Source organism: Rhinopithecus roxellana, chromosome 2, assembly GCF_007565055.1.
Source record: "Rhinopithecus roxellana isolate Shanxi Qingling chromosome 2, ASM756505v1, whole genome shotgun sequence".
Lineage (NCBI taxonomy): Eukaryota > Metazoa > Chordata > Mammalia > Primates > Cercopithecidae > Rhinopithecus > Rhinopithecus roxellana.
In genome coordinates this window covers 98,781,372-98,796,792 of record NC_044550.1, presented here as the reverse complement: position 1 = coordinate 98,796,792, position 15,421 = coordinate 98,781,372, and the positions used below count along the sequence as shown (strand labels likewise).

The window sequence follows — 15,421 nt, the reverse complement described above, 5'->3', positions numbered from 1 at the left end:
TCAATTCTTACAGAAAAAAAGCTCACACCGAGTGCCAGGTTCGACAAAATTACAAGAGTCCGAATAGCAATCAACCAGGTACACCTCCGGTTACTGCGTGTTTTGTACTTCCCAGTTCCCTCTGCCATTGTTTATTTTTAATAAACTACATTAAAAGTGTGGTGGGAATGAAAGAGGAGACAGGCAGATGCTCCAAAGAATATGAGGGAGGGAATCTGCTTTCGTTATCATCCTAAATTTATTTCTGCAGATATGACTTGTCATCTGCACTGCCTCTTCTTCCTTTCACTTCCTCTCTTGTGCTGTTCATATTGTACCTTTTCTCAACTTCCTTGCAAGCACCTACATATAATGTTCCCCTCTCAACTCCTATCCCCATCTCCCAGCCCCGGTGCCTTTCGTCTTTTAGGTTCTTAGCATAGGTTAGTGAAACACATACAAAATATGATTTTACTTTTCTCCCTCATCTTAAAGAAAAATGGCTGGCCTTTCTTGCATCTTGTTACAACTTAAAGTTTGGAACTGAATGTTATGAGCAAGAGAAAATCTCAGCTTGTGCCTCAAGGTGGCTCCTCTGATTTCACGAAGGCCTCGGGGCCATGTGGGTTTTGCTGGCCCTCAGTGTATGCATTGGTGTTCCCACCCCAGGCTCTGAAGAGGATGGCAGTAAGGATTCAAAAGGAACACTGGACTGCTGGGGTGTTCAGCCACCAAGCGCTTGTCGTTTTGGAGAACACGTAGTGTATATGAGAAAACTGACTCTGAGGAAGTTTGGTTTTTTTTTTTGTTTTTTTTTTTTGAGACTGAGTCTTGCTCTGTCCCCCAGGCTGGAGTGCAGTGGCGCGATCTCAGCTCACTGCAAGCTCCGCCTCCCGGATTCACGCCATTCTCTTGCCTCAGCCTCCTGAGTAGCTGGGACTACAGGCGCCCGCCACCACGCCCAGCTAATTTTTTGTATTTTTAGTAGAGACAGGGTTTCACCGTGTGAGCCAGGATGATCTCAATCTCCTGACCTTGTGATCCACCTGCCTCGGCCTCCCAAAGTGCTGGGATTACAGGCGTGAGCCACGGCGCCCGGCCAGGAAGCTTGATCTTAAGTGAAGGGCACTGCTTCAACTCCAGCGGACGCAGGGCAATAGGGCGTAGCTGAGCTGTGGTCCTGGGTGGTCAGGGTCTGAAAGCAGCAGCCACCACTGGCACTATAATAAATTACAGGCACAAAGAGGAAAGTACAAACAACAACAACGAAATGTCCAAAAATCACACATAAGGATGCTCAACTTCCCTGGTAATCAAAGAAACACAAATTAAAACAACCGTAAGTTCCTGTTTTTGCCTGCCACACTAGTAAAGATTAAAACAACTTCTAATTCACTTTATAGGCAAGGACACAGAGAAAGAGGACTACTTATAGGAATAGAAGTTAATACAAGCTTTACAGAAGGTACTTTAGCAATGATTGTAGAAATTTAAAATATAGCTGCCTTTAATGAAGAAAAGAGATTTCTAGAAATTTGTCCTTAAAAAAATTAGGCAAACTCTTAAAAAAAAAAAAAGAAAAAAAAACCCCAAGGTATAAAAACCTATATTGACGTTGGCACAGCCCAAGTCGGCACACCAAAATACAAACAGTGAATTCTTCTGGTGGCAAGAATTCCTTCAATATATAATATCTTTTACACTGCTTAAAAATTTTTGTGAGGAGAAAACCATTTTATGTCTATTTATTTTGGGGGGGTACTGGTAGAGGTGATAGCACGGGTGGTAGCAGCTACAGAGACTGGGTAGAACAAACATGCCAGCTGCTGGTCCCCAGATGCACCAAGCCCAGTGTGTCCAGACAGCTCTGCAGAGCCCACGTTCAGTCCAGGCTCCCTTGCCCAGTCTGTGAGTCATTCCCTGGATCCTACTGACCAACACCGATTCACAGTCCTCACATTTCCTTGCTTCAACATGGGCCTGTCTTCTAATGTCTTATGTGCTGGTCCCAAACAGCCAGCTGTATGGCAATCACTGGTGGGGGCATTTTTTTCATGCTTAATTCTTTGAGATTTTTAGATCACTCATTGGAGACTAGGTTAGATACTCAGTAGCTGGACATGAACTTAACAGCAGTTTTTGGAGGCTTTTGACTTTATTTAGAATCACCTAGAAAACTTTTCACAAATACAGAAGTTCTATCCCTAGAGATTCTATCTAGTTGGTCCAGGGTGGGGTCTAGGCATGGGTATTTTTTTTTTTTAATGCCCCACATGAATTTAATGGGCAGCCAGGCTTGAGAACCACTGCTCCAAAGGCTAAAAACATAGGATCCAAGTCAGAGCACCGGGAGATTGATTAATTGGTTAGAATGACTTGAAGTGACCACCAGAAACATTACATTTAGAGCTCAGTTAATTACCCCCTTGATCATGCTCTGAACTGGAAGGGCAGTTTGTATTTGATATTCCAAAGAAGGCATCAGAGTACAAAGACTTTGACAAACAAAAAAGCAAACTCACTTTGTGGTGTTTTTCGTTTCTCCAGTTAACCAGAGTGGTGGCTGGAAGATCAAATATCCTTTGACCAATGTAATAGTATATCTTAACTTGCAGAAACAATAGAGCTTTATAGAAAACTGTATCAGTTGAGAACTTTGTTTCTTACCCTCTATTTAACACACTGAATAGGACTGAGTCTGCCAGGCATTCTCTCAGAAGCTCATTAGGCCTGTGTCGGAATTTTGGATGAGTCACCACCGATGGCATTGTTAGGTAGCAAGCATTTCCCCAGTGGGATCCTTTCCAGTCACTGACAGCAGGAATTCTCAGAGACATGCACTTTATGTAACTTTCTTGCTATTAAATCCCATGCACTATTAATATTCATATTGCAACATAACAAACTTAAGCTCTATGGACATATGCTCTTTGTGTCTTCCAAATTCTCTGTATGCCTTAATCAAGCGTTGTTAGTCTGGTAATGTAACTATGCTCTAATTGTTATGTCTAGAGATGTTCAAATTCAGGCACTGTTATATCATTTTTGCAGATTGTTTGGCTGATTGTTAAACTGGCCATGTTACGTGTTCCACGTATAAGATTTTACGAGATTTTTCTGGGTGTTGTGTGTTTCATAGATAAATTGAGACATTTCCTTTGGTTGGCTACATTTCTTGCTTAAAGTAGAACTGAGAAACATAAAGATAATGGATATATGGTTTACTCTTGGTCCCTATAGCTGTCCTTGATCCAGAGGAAAATTTGGCTTGTGATGAATCTCAAGTGTCTTTTTGTCCTTCTAGGTTTGTGTGACACTACAAATGTTACTGTCTAACCCCTCAGCTTCTATAGAATTTGTCAGGCTTGTTTATTTTCTTTCCTTTCTTGTTTCTCACTGCAGCTCTCATGAATTACTTTCCTAAGGCAGAGTTTTCAGAGTTATTTTCAATTACTACATGAGAAGAAGTCTAATAATGTGCAGTAGTTTTTTCCAGATTATGTTTCATGATTAATACCATGAGATATTTCTGGATATAAAAGGGATTTATACTCAAGTATGTTTGGGAAATGCTGCAGACTCTATCTTTCTACTTAGAGATTTATGAAGCACATTCATGTATATCCATTCACTAAGATGCCTGCAATTTTTTAAAAAGAACTATTTAATTTTTGTTTCATCCGAACTTTTCCAAACCACTTTTACTATGGAACCTTTTTGCATCCTGTGAGGATGGCAAATGTGGAAAGAATACACAAGTTCAACTTTTACTAGCTGTGTAACATTGGGCATGTTAATTTTTTTGAACCTTACTTGCCTCATTTGTAATGAAGAGAATAACACCTATCCCTACCACCTTGCAAAAATGCATTGTAATGTGAGGGCTACTACGAAAATAACAAGAAACATCCCAAATGAAACGTAATGAACACATTTAAGCAGCTGTGCCTAACACAGAACAAGCTGCACTTTTCAGAATTTTGAAAAATAGGTCTTTCCTGAAGTTATTGATGAGTGGTAATAAAATGTCATTGATAAAATTATACATTCATAATTAACTGGACACATTTTCATCTGTATAACATTTGATCACTCTTCTGCAAGTCTACTAAGAAGCACATCAACAACCTTAAAGTACTTTGTGATATAAAGTTTACAATATAAAGATTTTTAGATGAACAAAAAAACTGCTGTATGTTTTCTCAGAAAAATAAATCCTGAGACACTTTTAATTGTAACTTAGGTCAAGAATATTTAACTGGTCTATTAAAATGTTGATAAACCTGGAAGTTTTGATGGCATTGGGTTGCTTACTGCTCTTTAAAAGATTCTCCATTGTCAGTCTATAAATTAGAGATGAATGTGTATTCGATAGAAACAATTTCTATTTAGAGTGGTTAATCCATGACTGGGGTATCACTGCGTAGTTTTAATACATTCAGGGCCAGGTATGATGGCTCACATTATAATCCCAGCACTTTGGGAGGCCAAGGTTGGAGGATCTCTTGAGCTCGGGAGTTCAAGACCAGACTGGGCAACAAATCAAGACCTTGTCTCTGCATTTTTTTTTTTTAATTAGCTGGGCATGGTGGTGCATGCCTGTAGTCCCACCTACTCAGGAGGCTGAGGTGGGAGGACTGCTTGAGCCTGGGAGGTCGAGGCTGCAGTGAGCCATGATCATGCCACTGCACTCCAGCCTGAGTGACAGAGTGAGACCTTGTCTCTTTCTCTCTCTCTATGTATATTCAAGTTGGTATGTTTCTTCCCAAAGCTGTCCTCCAGAAACCATGTTTTTCTGCAGTTCTGTGGGTACTAATAGTCTCTTGCTTTTAAGGTAATTTATATTTTAATTTTCCTAATAACATCCGAAATGGCTAAAACAGAGTCTGGAAATGAGTACAACAAAGACAAGCTCAGGATACTCTGAGCAACACAGCTAGAGTTAAGTCCGCTGAACACAGGCAAATCCCATTGTACCTTCATACATGGCAATATTTCTCCATGGGTTCCCTTCCCTCTTGACTTCATCTAATTAATGGAACTTCACTCAAAGTTCACATACAGAGTCTTTTGTATTCCCTGTTTCTCTGGGTTCCCTAGACCTGAACACATTTCTCTTTTGCCAGTTGTCACACTGGGTGATATTTGTTGATTTACTTGTTAACCACTCTCCCTGGACTCTAAGGTCCTGGAGTTCAGAGTCTATGTCTTAACCAGTGTTTGTTTCTAGTGTTTAACCCTTAGTAGACATTCAACAAATGGTGGAATGGCTGGGTGAATAAGTGGCCTCCAAAGTGCCTGGCAAGTACATAACTCTCTTTTGACAGATATCTGTCCATTCCAAAATCTCACCCTGAAGGGTTTTCGATGCTTAGTTGCCATGCTTTGGACCTTGTGACCCTGTACTCTTGCCCTGACTGGCCAGACCAACTGTCTGACTCAAACGTTAATATCTGCAGACTCACCAGGAGTCACAAGAGTGCTCTATGCTGGAGGGTGGTTGCCCGGCCCTATTATCCCCTCCTGTCTTGGTTAGATTGAGTGGTTAGAAAATAGAGAGGCTCTGGAAGTTGACCCTTAGAAGACAGAAGTTATGCCATGGAAAACCAAGTAGAGGGAAGGTAGATAAGAGGTAGGAGGAAATAATGAAGAGATAGAAAAGTAGAGATGAGTAGTCATGAGCTCATTAATACGCCCATGCTTTTGGATCTCTGTGCTTTTGGATCTCAAAAAGCTACTCTTGGCCCCTGGAGCTCCTGAACTATTCTTTTCCAGCAAGGAATGAATTCCCATTTCTCCAAATCAAGTTGTGCAATTGCTGACACTTTGCTTTCTTTGATATCTCCTGTGTCCTTGCATTCAAATTCTATTATTTAAGCTAACCTGGGCATGTTAGATTATCAGACAATGTATTTTTATTCTTTTTTTTTAAATTTAATACAGATCAGGAAGCAGAGGGTTGGATCTATTCAAAGAGAGGAATGGGAGTTTGATTTGGCTTTGTGCATGTGAATTTTCTCTAGAGTAAACCCAAAGTTCCAAGGCAGGTTTGTCAATGTGGTCCTGAATCAGGATTGTGTGGTGGTGATAGTGGTAGTGGTAGAGGGTGGTTCTTTGTAACAGGCTATTCATGGCATTCTACACATTGAAGTTTATGAATCATTGCTTTCTGATGATATACAAATAGAGCTAATGCCTTAGAGGTCTTCTGGACTGAAGATGACCAAAATGACCAATCATGAATCTTATTCACCTGGGGGCCATTTGTGCACAAGCTGTTCTGCTCTAAAACAAGGCATTCAGTCTCCTGGGATGGGAGAGATGCCTCTTTCCCTCTATGTGTAATCTGTTGTGCCTATAGATACATGTTTAATGGATTAACAAATTTCTCAAAAAGCTAGGAATTTTGGACCTATGTTATAACTAGCTAAGATTTTTTTTTTTAAAAAAAGAAGAGCCTAAGGCAAATCCAAACTTGCAGAAGAAAAAACACGGAGACACAAGGAAATAGCAATAAATCATTGATTTCTTAATATCCTTGCATCATATTATGTTAAAGACAGCTCACTGGCAAGCCTGGACGTTCCCCTCTCTCCCCAGGCAAAGTCGACATTGCACCATAGATATCACAGCCGTCTTTAGGAGTTACCTTTTTCTTTTTAAGGAAGACACTCTGGCAAGTATTCTAGAATATTCCCATCATTCTCTCCTGAGATGACTAGAAGTCTTTTAGTCTCTTGTGTCCTGTTGGTAACTGCTTGCAGGTTAGACTTTCTTTGCATCCTCTCTTTAATCATGATGCTACCCCCCAATATAAAACTATTCTGATTTTTGAACAAAATACACTGAAATGGTTCCGATTACTCAATCATCATTATATTTAATTATGTTAAGGCATTATTTAAGAAATCCTGAGAAACTCTGGGTTCATGTTTTTCCTAAAGTTCTGGTCAGAGATTGCAATTAAAATAGAGGAATAAAAAACAAGACCTCAACTAAAAGCTAAAAATGGTATATATGATTTACAAGCAGGGGTTCTCAAATATTTTCATTTATTTATTGTTTTAAAAAGATGAGTTTAAAGAGGGAAGGTAATTTCAGCTTGAGAAGTCATAGAAATTGATTTGAGCAGCAGCTATAATTTTTTATTATGAAAGTAAAACATTTTGCTTAAAAGGGGGAGAGGAATAGAGTAAAAATACACAAGTTTTTGTAAGTAGAAGTCCTCTGTCCTTTTAGTCTAATCCCCCAAAATAGCCACTAGGAATGGTACAACATGTAACTGTTGAAAAATTTGTATAAATATAATATATAAACAAAATTGTGGCCAAACTATTAATACACAAACACAGTTTATATATGTATACACCCACACAGTTTAAATAGTGTGTATGTATATATATGTGTATACACATGTGTATATGTGTGTGTATAATACACATGTATTATATGTATGTATTATACACATGTATGATGTATATCATACACATGTGTATATATACACACATGCACTGTTTTAAACTACTTTTTCAAATTGAAATACAACTTGGATATATTTCATGGTGACATACATAGAAAGATTTAACTTATTCTTTTTATTTAAAAAATTTCTGTAGACACAGGGTCTGGCTATATTGCCCAGGCAGGAGTGCAATGGCTATTCACTGATGCAGTCACAGTGTACTACAAACTTGAACTCATGGCCTCAAGTGATCCTCCTGCCTCAGCCTCTGGAGTAGCTAAGACTACAGGTGTGTGTCACCATGCCTGGCTAACTTGCTCTTTTTAATAACTGCATAGCATATTGTATTGTAGATATCCATTATTACTTGCACTATTCCTCTACTTATGGCATTTCCATTTTTTCATCTGTTACAAACAATGCTTCATGGAATATTTTTGTACAAAATGTTTTGTTTGTCTGTGATAGTCTATCTGTAACAGTGAATTAGTAGAAATGGAAGTGTTGGATCCAAGGATGTTTAATTCTCAATTTTGGTAGATGCTGCCAACTTGTCCTTCAAATAGATGATTAGAATTTTGACTTTCACCATAAGGGTGTACTGAGGAGCATTTATAGTAAGCCAATTTATTGTCAGCCTCAAATCTTCTCACTTGTATGGTCTTCCTCCAAGTCCCCGCATAAGCCGTTAAAATGTGTAGACGTTTCTAATGTTTTTGTAAAATTAGCAAAAGTAAGACATTTCAACCACAATTGGTTATGACTACCATCTCTTAACTCTGAATTCTTCATGGTTACACGTAACCCTTACTTGCCACATGGATTTGGAGTGGCTATTGGCTATTTTGTGGATCAGGCTTGGAGAAGTTGAGTTGGGATATGTTATTTTAACAGAATTTTATAAAGACCTTTTAGAAAGTTTCAATATAATAAGGAATTACAGACCCTTGATGTCGACATATAGGAAGAATTTTTTTGTCATCTTTAAAATTATTTATTAAAGAAATAAAATTCAGATTGAGAGTCAGTGAAATACAAAACCAAGTGGTGGGATCTATAGAATTATTTTGATATACAGAAGTGAATTGTGATTTTGCCATTGCTGTATGCTGGTGTTGGAAGACCCTCCCTGCTTTGGAGTTACCAACAGTGTGAATCAAGAAAGCCAAACTTCAGGCCCTGGTCTAGATAGGGGGCGAGGGTACAGCTTGCAAAACAAAGGTGGAACCTAGAGAGTTACAGTAGATGACAGAAAGCTTCAGAGTTCTCTAACGAAACTGTCTGTGAATAATATAGCTGGTATGAAAGAGGTGAAGATGGGACAGTTTTTCATTTCAGCAATCCCAAAGTCTAACCTCTTTCTGCCCCAACATCTTTGCAATTACCTCTGCTCCTCTCTCTAGTCCTTCTCTCTCTGCTAACACCTTTGCAGTTACCAGTTATGCAGAAGCCAAACCAATCACACAAATGCTTCCTGGAATATTAAGTCAGCTTGGTGCTGACAGCTTAACAAGCTCAGGAAGTTAGCCAAACAGTTCCCATGGCAAGTCTTGAATAGAAAAGCACCAAACCCAGAAGACAATGAGGAGGAGCAGGATGTTTCAGATCTTGTAGAATATTTTGATGAGGCATCGAAGAATGAAGTGAACTAAAATTTTTTCTGGTGTTTGGAGACTGTCATGGACTGGATTTAACAAATAAGCCAGTGGTTCCAAAATGTTGCAGATACAGAGAGTATCACCTATTGCTATTCAATAATATAAATGTTATTTCTATTTTTTAAAAAGATGTACCTTGTTAAAAAAATTCATCATCTTGAAAAGCAGTAATTTATTAAAAGGACACAAATTTTTTCTTATAGGAGTAGTACATAGGCTCTTGGATTATTTGATAATCATGTTTATAAAGAAGAGCAAATCATATAAATACATCAAAAATGATGAAGTTCTTATTGATTTGACAGAAATACTGGCATGGACAATAACGTAAAGCTCATAACACACCACTGTGACAATGATATCAACTACAAAGAAGTGCCATCAATTGAAATGGTCTTAACATTGATTGGTTACTATGTAACCATACTTGAAATTCCCTGAAATATCATAGATCATATGTGAAATAAACTTTTTAGAGTTTTTTTCAAATTTATCAGCTATCCTAAAAATTATAAATTTCCAATAAGTTGTGAAACTGAAGAAACTTTTTTAAATATCAAAAATAAAAAGTTTTTTTTGGCCAACCATGCTGGATGAAAAACGACTTATATTCTCTCTACACAATATATTATAAAATTGTTGTATGAAATGATACTCAGAAAGTATGTATCAAAACTATAGGGAAAAGTTAGTAGAGAGGTATGCCAGGAAGTACGTCAATAAATATTATGTTATTATTCTAGATTTTGCAATGTTTGTGGTATTTGTTGTGTTTTAAAAATTTACAATTTATTACAATCATTCTCATTCTAAATAAAAATTCAAGAGCATGCTTAATATTGTATTCTTTTTCTTAAAGAAGTCTCCAAAAACTGTATGAGTTTCAGGCACAAATGTGGATCCATCCCTGAATTTATGAGAGTGCCTGTTTCCCCACACTCTTGCTAATTCTAGGCAGTATTAAAGTTTTGTATACTTGCCAATCTGATAAATAATATATGGTATATTTTTATGGTTTTCATTTATATTTAATTATAAATTAAGCTGAGTATTATCTTACATAGAAATCCCTTTCATTATCTTTGCCAGAGTTGTCTTTACTCTGTGACAATTCTGACTGTAACACAATTATCTCTCTGTCAATCATGCTTCAAATCCTTTTCTCAATTATTTGTTGATTCTTTGACTTTGCTTATGGTGTAATTTTTTTCTCCCATTAAAAAATATTCAATTTTTATTAGATTTACCATTGATGACAACATGTTGAAAAGAGTAAAAGTGCTATATTGAATATATTGGGCTTTAAGTATGGATTGACTCAATTAAATACCTTTAAGGTTAAATGAGATAAACACAGTTTAAAGAAACATAAAAACCTAGATATTTTGTCTTACTTTCTCCAAGTCAGAGAGATGGCAAATTGTAATTTTTTTTTTTTTAAACAAGGTCAAGTTAGTCTATACTTGGAATTGGTGAGGAAATCTATAGGACCAAATCTATAAGACTTGTATTTCCATTGTCAAGAGGTGACCCTGAAGTACCAACCTAAGCTACCTATGCTGCTGCCCTCCATGGGAAGTGCCGCTGTTTATTCTCTCTGGGATGAAATATCCAAAAGCGATTTCTCCAGGCTCTTAACTCATTATACATTTTGATGAGTGAACCATGCCAACCTCATACAGAAGACAAGTGTTCCCTACATAGAAACACATTTGGTTCTTTCAGTAGTCACCCCAGGACAACAGACCTGCTCGCCTGCCTGGCAAGCTACTTCTGTCCTTCCAGGCCCACTTTAAATGCTGCTTCAATAAAATGTTTCTGGATTCCCAAGGAATAAATAATTACACCCTCACTGAAGTTTCCGTAGCAGTAGGTTTATAGTATCTTTATAGCACTTAAGATATTTATAATATAATGTATATTCTGCATATTTCTCCTCTATTAGACAATGGACTTCTTACAGGTAGGAGTGTGTCTCATTCATCTTGAAATCCATAGAATAGGTACTGAAGACATTTTCATTTTTGTAGAATGTACAGAAAGTCTATAAACATGATTTAAATGGAGTATAAATAGTATACTTAAGCTACCAAGAAATCTAATTAGTATCAGCAGTACCTTTATAACAACACAAGCATGGTATGGGTTGCTTTGGTGATAACTGAAAGTTGGCTATTCTGTTTTGTTTGTTTTGTTTTGCTTTTCAACTTTTATTTCAGGTTCACAGGGTACATTACATGTGCAGGTTGGTTACAAGGGTAGTAAATTGCATGTTGCTGGGGTTTAGTGTACACAAATAATTTTGGCACTCAAGTAGTGAGCACAGTACCTGATAGGTAGTTTTTCTACCCTCACTCTGGTATTCTGTTGAGTAGACAAAAACAATACAGTGTAGGCCAGATTTTTATTTTTAGGTTTCTTAGATCCTTCACTCTCATAACTGAATTCATATCCATATTCACTTTAAAGAGCCAAGGACATTGTTATAGCAATTTGTAGACCCTGTCTCGCTTCACTATAAATGGGTTAACACATCTACTCCTACAACCACGCTTTAAATGAAAACTGCTAACATCTATAGAAAGGGATGGTTTTGGCACTAAAATGCCAATATACTTACTTTAATAAATGCTCATCTGTATAATTATACATAATAAGTGTTTTGGACAAAGACTTCAAAGTCTTTTAAGCATTTATCATAAATGATGTGAACTAGCATAGGAAAGAAGACCCCGGGCCCCACCATAGCACAGGCTGAGGCATTATTCCATGTTTATTACATAGTACAGATCTCAGTACATCACTATGCTTTGGAAAAGTGTCTAATTTATTCTTCCACACTTGCCAAAATATAGTTGCATTGGGAAACTTAAAATAGCCCAGTATTTAATTGGTTCTAGGCATGCACATAAACAGGTATTGTTAAAGAGACCAAGTTACTGATTCAATAAAAGACAGCAGATAACCGCAGGCGCCACCACAATTTATCCTCATGGAGGTCAAGGACAGCAAACATTTATTTGGGGTCTTTAATAACATCTAGTCAATTTCTCTAATCCATAGTCTTTTGGATTAGTCATTTATCATTCCTTTGGGAAAACAAATCCCAAAATGACTGGTTCAAATGCATTTGACCTTTAGCTACAAAACAGATAATTCATTTACATGAAACAGTTTACTCTCTAAGAAGATTCTGTTAATTGAGACTCTTTTTTGAAAGTCATAACCTTAGCAAAGTTTCCATAGCAACTCTGACAATTCCACATAGAATTCGTTATGTTAATCCTGTTCTTGATCTATTATCATCTTTAACATCCTACGGGTGTAAAATATCTACTGAATTTTTTACGGGTTCAAACACTACAAGGATATCACTGACACAACCTGTAAGGCATTACTGGCAGACTTCAGGAGCCTAGTAACTGTCAGTTATTGAATGTCTAGTTGACACCATATGTATATAATATCTTCGAGATGACTTACTGAATGCTCATTTGTAATATATCCCAATTCAGCACTAGAGAGGTTAGATCATTTGATCTAATATCACATGAACCAGAATTCAAGTCCTCTTTGGTCTGACTACAAATGATGCTCTTTCACTATACCGGTTTCATTAAGCTCTATACAAGGGTCTGAAAAGACATTCATTCTCTGTGTTACAAACATTTGATTGGTTAAGTGTTAGTAGGATACTACTTCCCTTAACACATCTGCTTTTTTTAAGGCTACTTCATGAACATCATCCTGTTTGCTCTGTCTAGGAACAAACTGTCAGGAATGATGGTATCACCTTGGGACTAAGGTAAAACTTATTCTAAGCTTTCACATGCCTTGCTTGTAGCCACATCTATTTCTTTATTCAGCTTTTGACTAATAACTGATCATCAAATTCCACCTTAGTCAAAGTCCTTTTCACTCCTACTTATACTATCCTTAACCATCTCCTTACCTTCCCTCTCTATTTCATTTTTATTTTTTCCTCTTTTAAAAAGTTTGTCCATTTATTTAAAAATAAATCAACTCCTTTATACACAACCTCTACTTCTTATTTGTTCTTTCAAGTATTTTCCTAGTTGTGACTGACAAATTTAAGAGTGAATAATGCTACACCTAAAATGAAGAGGCCATTAACATCCAAGGCTGTGAAACTACCCAGGTGGTCCTCTTTCTATAAGCCTCCAGTAAACTCATCTAACTAAACGTCTTTCCACAGCATAGCACTTTGGAAAAACAATAACACAAAATCACTTTATGTCTTTAAAATTTTTTCATCATTATAATTGCAATGGTATTTTTTTCTATTTTTTCATTTTAAACACAGATGTACATAGAGCACCCAACACAACCAAGTTGTTGGGACTGACATGGGAGTTTTGGTGGGCCTGCTTTGTAACACTAAGGGTTCCAGATTGGTTCTAAACACCTGGCGGTCAAGTACACTGTAATTCACTACTTTTTAAAATTGGGGACTTCCTGTGTTTGTTGGAGTGGAGATGTATATTTGCATTTTGATTATCTGTGGATGACCAATTTGACTGAAATCATCTTGCTTTTTGGCGTCTTCCTCCAGTTTCTGGGCTAGATTATAACTTGCCAAGAGAGGTGGCTGGGAAAGGCTGAGGTTGCGTGTGAACAGAGCATGCACTTTTGGTCTGAATTTCAAAGCTGAACTTTTGATTGGACCCGTCTTTTTTTTTTTTTTTTTTTTTTTGCCTGGTGACTGGTAATCTCTTTACTAAACAAAGTACTTTTCTTGGCTGACCAGATATATGCTGAGTAGAAAAGGTAGAGCTGAGAGGTCTCTCTTCCTCTCTAATTAGAACAGATCCAGCAGAGAGAAGCTGGAGCCCACGATGTTTGAAAGAATCCAAGAACCTTTAGCTGTGTTGGAAAAAAGCTTAGTAGGAGAGATGAGAGCTTAGAAGAATGGAGAGGGAAAATCTGATGAAAGTATGAGATGAAATTAACCATAAACATTTAAAAGTATATCATCATGATTTTTAACAATCCACCAGAGCCTATAAAATAAAATTTATAGAGAAGATTATTGGGGAACCAGTAATTTTACTGTGTGTTATACTTTATGAAGTCTCTTGTAGTAATTTGTGCATAGTTGACTTTTTTTTTTTTTTTAAAGGAAGAGGCAAATGACATTGCATTTTATTCAACTATAAATCTCAGGAGCAAAGCCTTAATTCATGTGACTATTTGGGGTGGTTCAAGACAAGTAGGTCTCTTCAAAATTTTAGAGCTCAGAACTGTCAGGACAATGACCTAGATTCCTCTTCAAGTTTGGTCCTGTAGGGCTTGTTGCCCCACACAGTATAGTAGCAGTAGTCTTTCTACCTTGGCTTCTAGACAGACCAGCAGACTGAGTTAGAAAAGATACACATTGTAGATAAAGATGAGTTTTTAAAAAATACTTCAAATGACTAATTCTATAGGAGTGCTATGATATATAAGGCATAGCCATAATAGAAGAAGAGTGAGGGTCAAGTCAAATAAGATCTTACTTGATCTTTTGCTGCAACTTGGTGATCTCCATGCAGTGGAGCTCCTGAATTTTAGGAACAGATCATTTTATTCTATTTTGTATTCATCTTCCAACAATTGTTTTTTTGAGGCACATTTTAGCATGACTTAACCAGTTTTTGAGGTCTCAAAGAAAAAACACTCCCAGGTACTTTAGGTTCTAAGTAAAGTTTCTCATCTTTTTATGACAATACTGTTGTTCTTCTCCTGTTAACTGAGATCTCACAGACATGTTCTATGGTATAGTTGGGACTCTTCCTCATGACCCCTTCAAGCCCATAAAAATGCATAACAGCCTGGGCATGGTGGCTCACACCTGGAATCCCAGCAATTTGGGAGGCTGAGGCGGGCGGATCATGAGGTCTGGAGTTCGACACAAGCCTGACCAACATGGTGAAACCCATATCTACTAAAACCCCATAGCTACTAAATCTTACAGGTGCGATTACAGGTGGTATGCACCTGTAATCCCAGCTACTCAGGAGGCTGAGGCAGGAGAGTCGCTTGAGCCTGGGAGGCGGAGGTTGCAGTGAGCTGAGATCATGCCACTGCACTGCAGCCTGGGTGACACAGCGAGACTCCGTCTCAATACATAAATAAATAAATCCATAAAAGTACCAAGCGTAGCCTAAGAGTAGCATTTCACTCATCCGTATTTTGGAAGTTATTTCTCAAATACACAAGTGACTTCTTAGGAAAATATTTTTATTGCTTCAAAGCCTTGTCTTTTATTTCCTTTTCATTCTCCACAGATAACATTGAACATTTCCTGGGGGCCAAATTAATA

At 37.4% G+C, this 15,421-nt stretch overlaps 1 protein-coding gene and 1 pseudogene across 5 annotated transcripts in view; one reads left to right on the top strand and one right to left on the bottom strand.

Moving 5' to 3' along the window:
* Nucleotides 1–15,421, bottom strand: part of PALLD (palladin, cytoskeletal associated protein) — a 434,423-nt gene that overhangs the window by 324,648 nt on the left and 94,354 nt on the right. The gene's annotated exons all lie outside the window — the stretch shown is intronic.
* LOC104678991 lies at nucleotides 600–9,093 on the top strand (annotated as a pseudogene).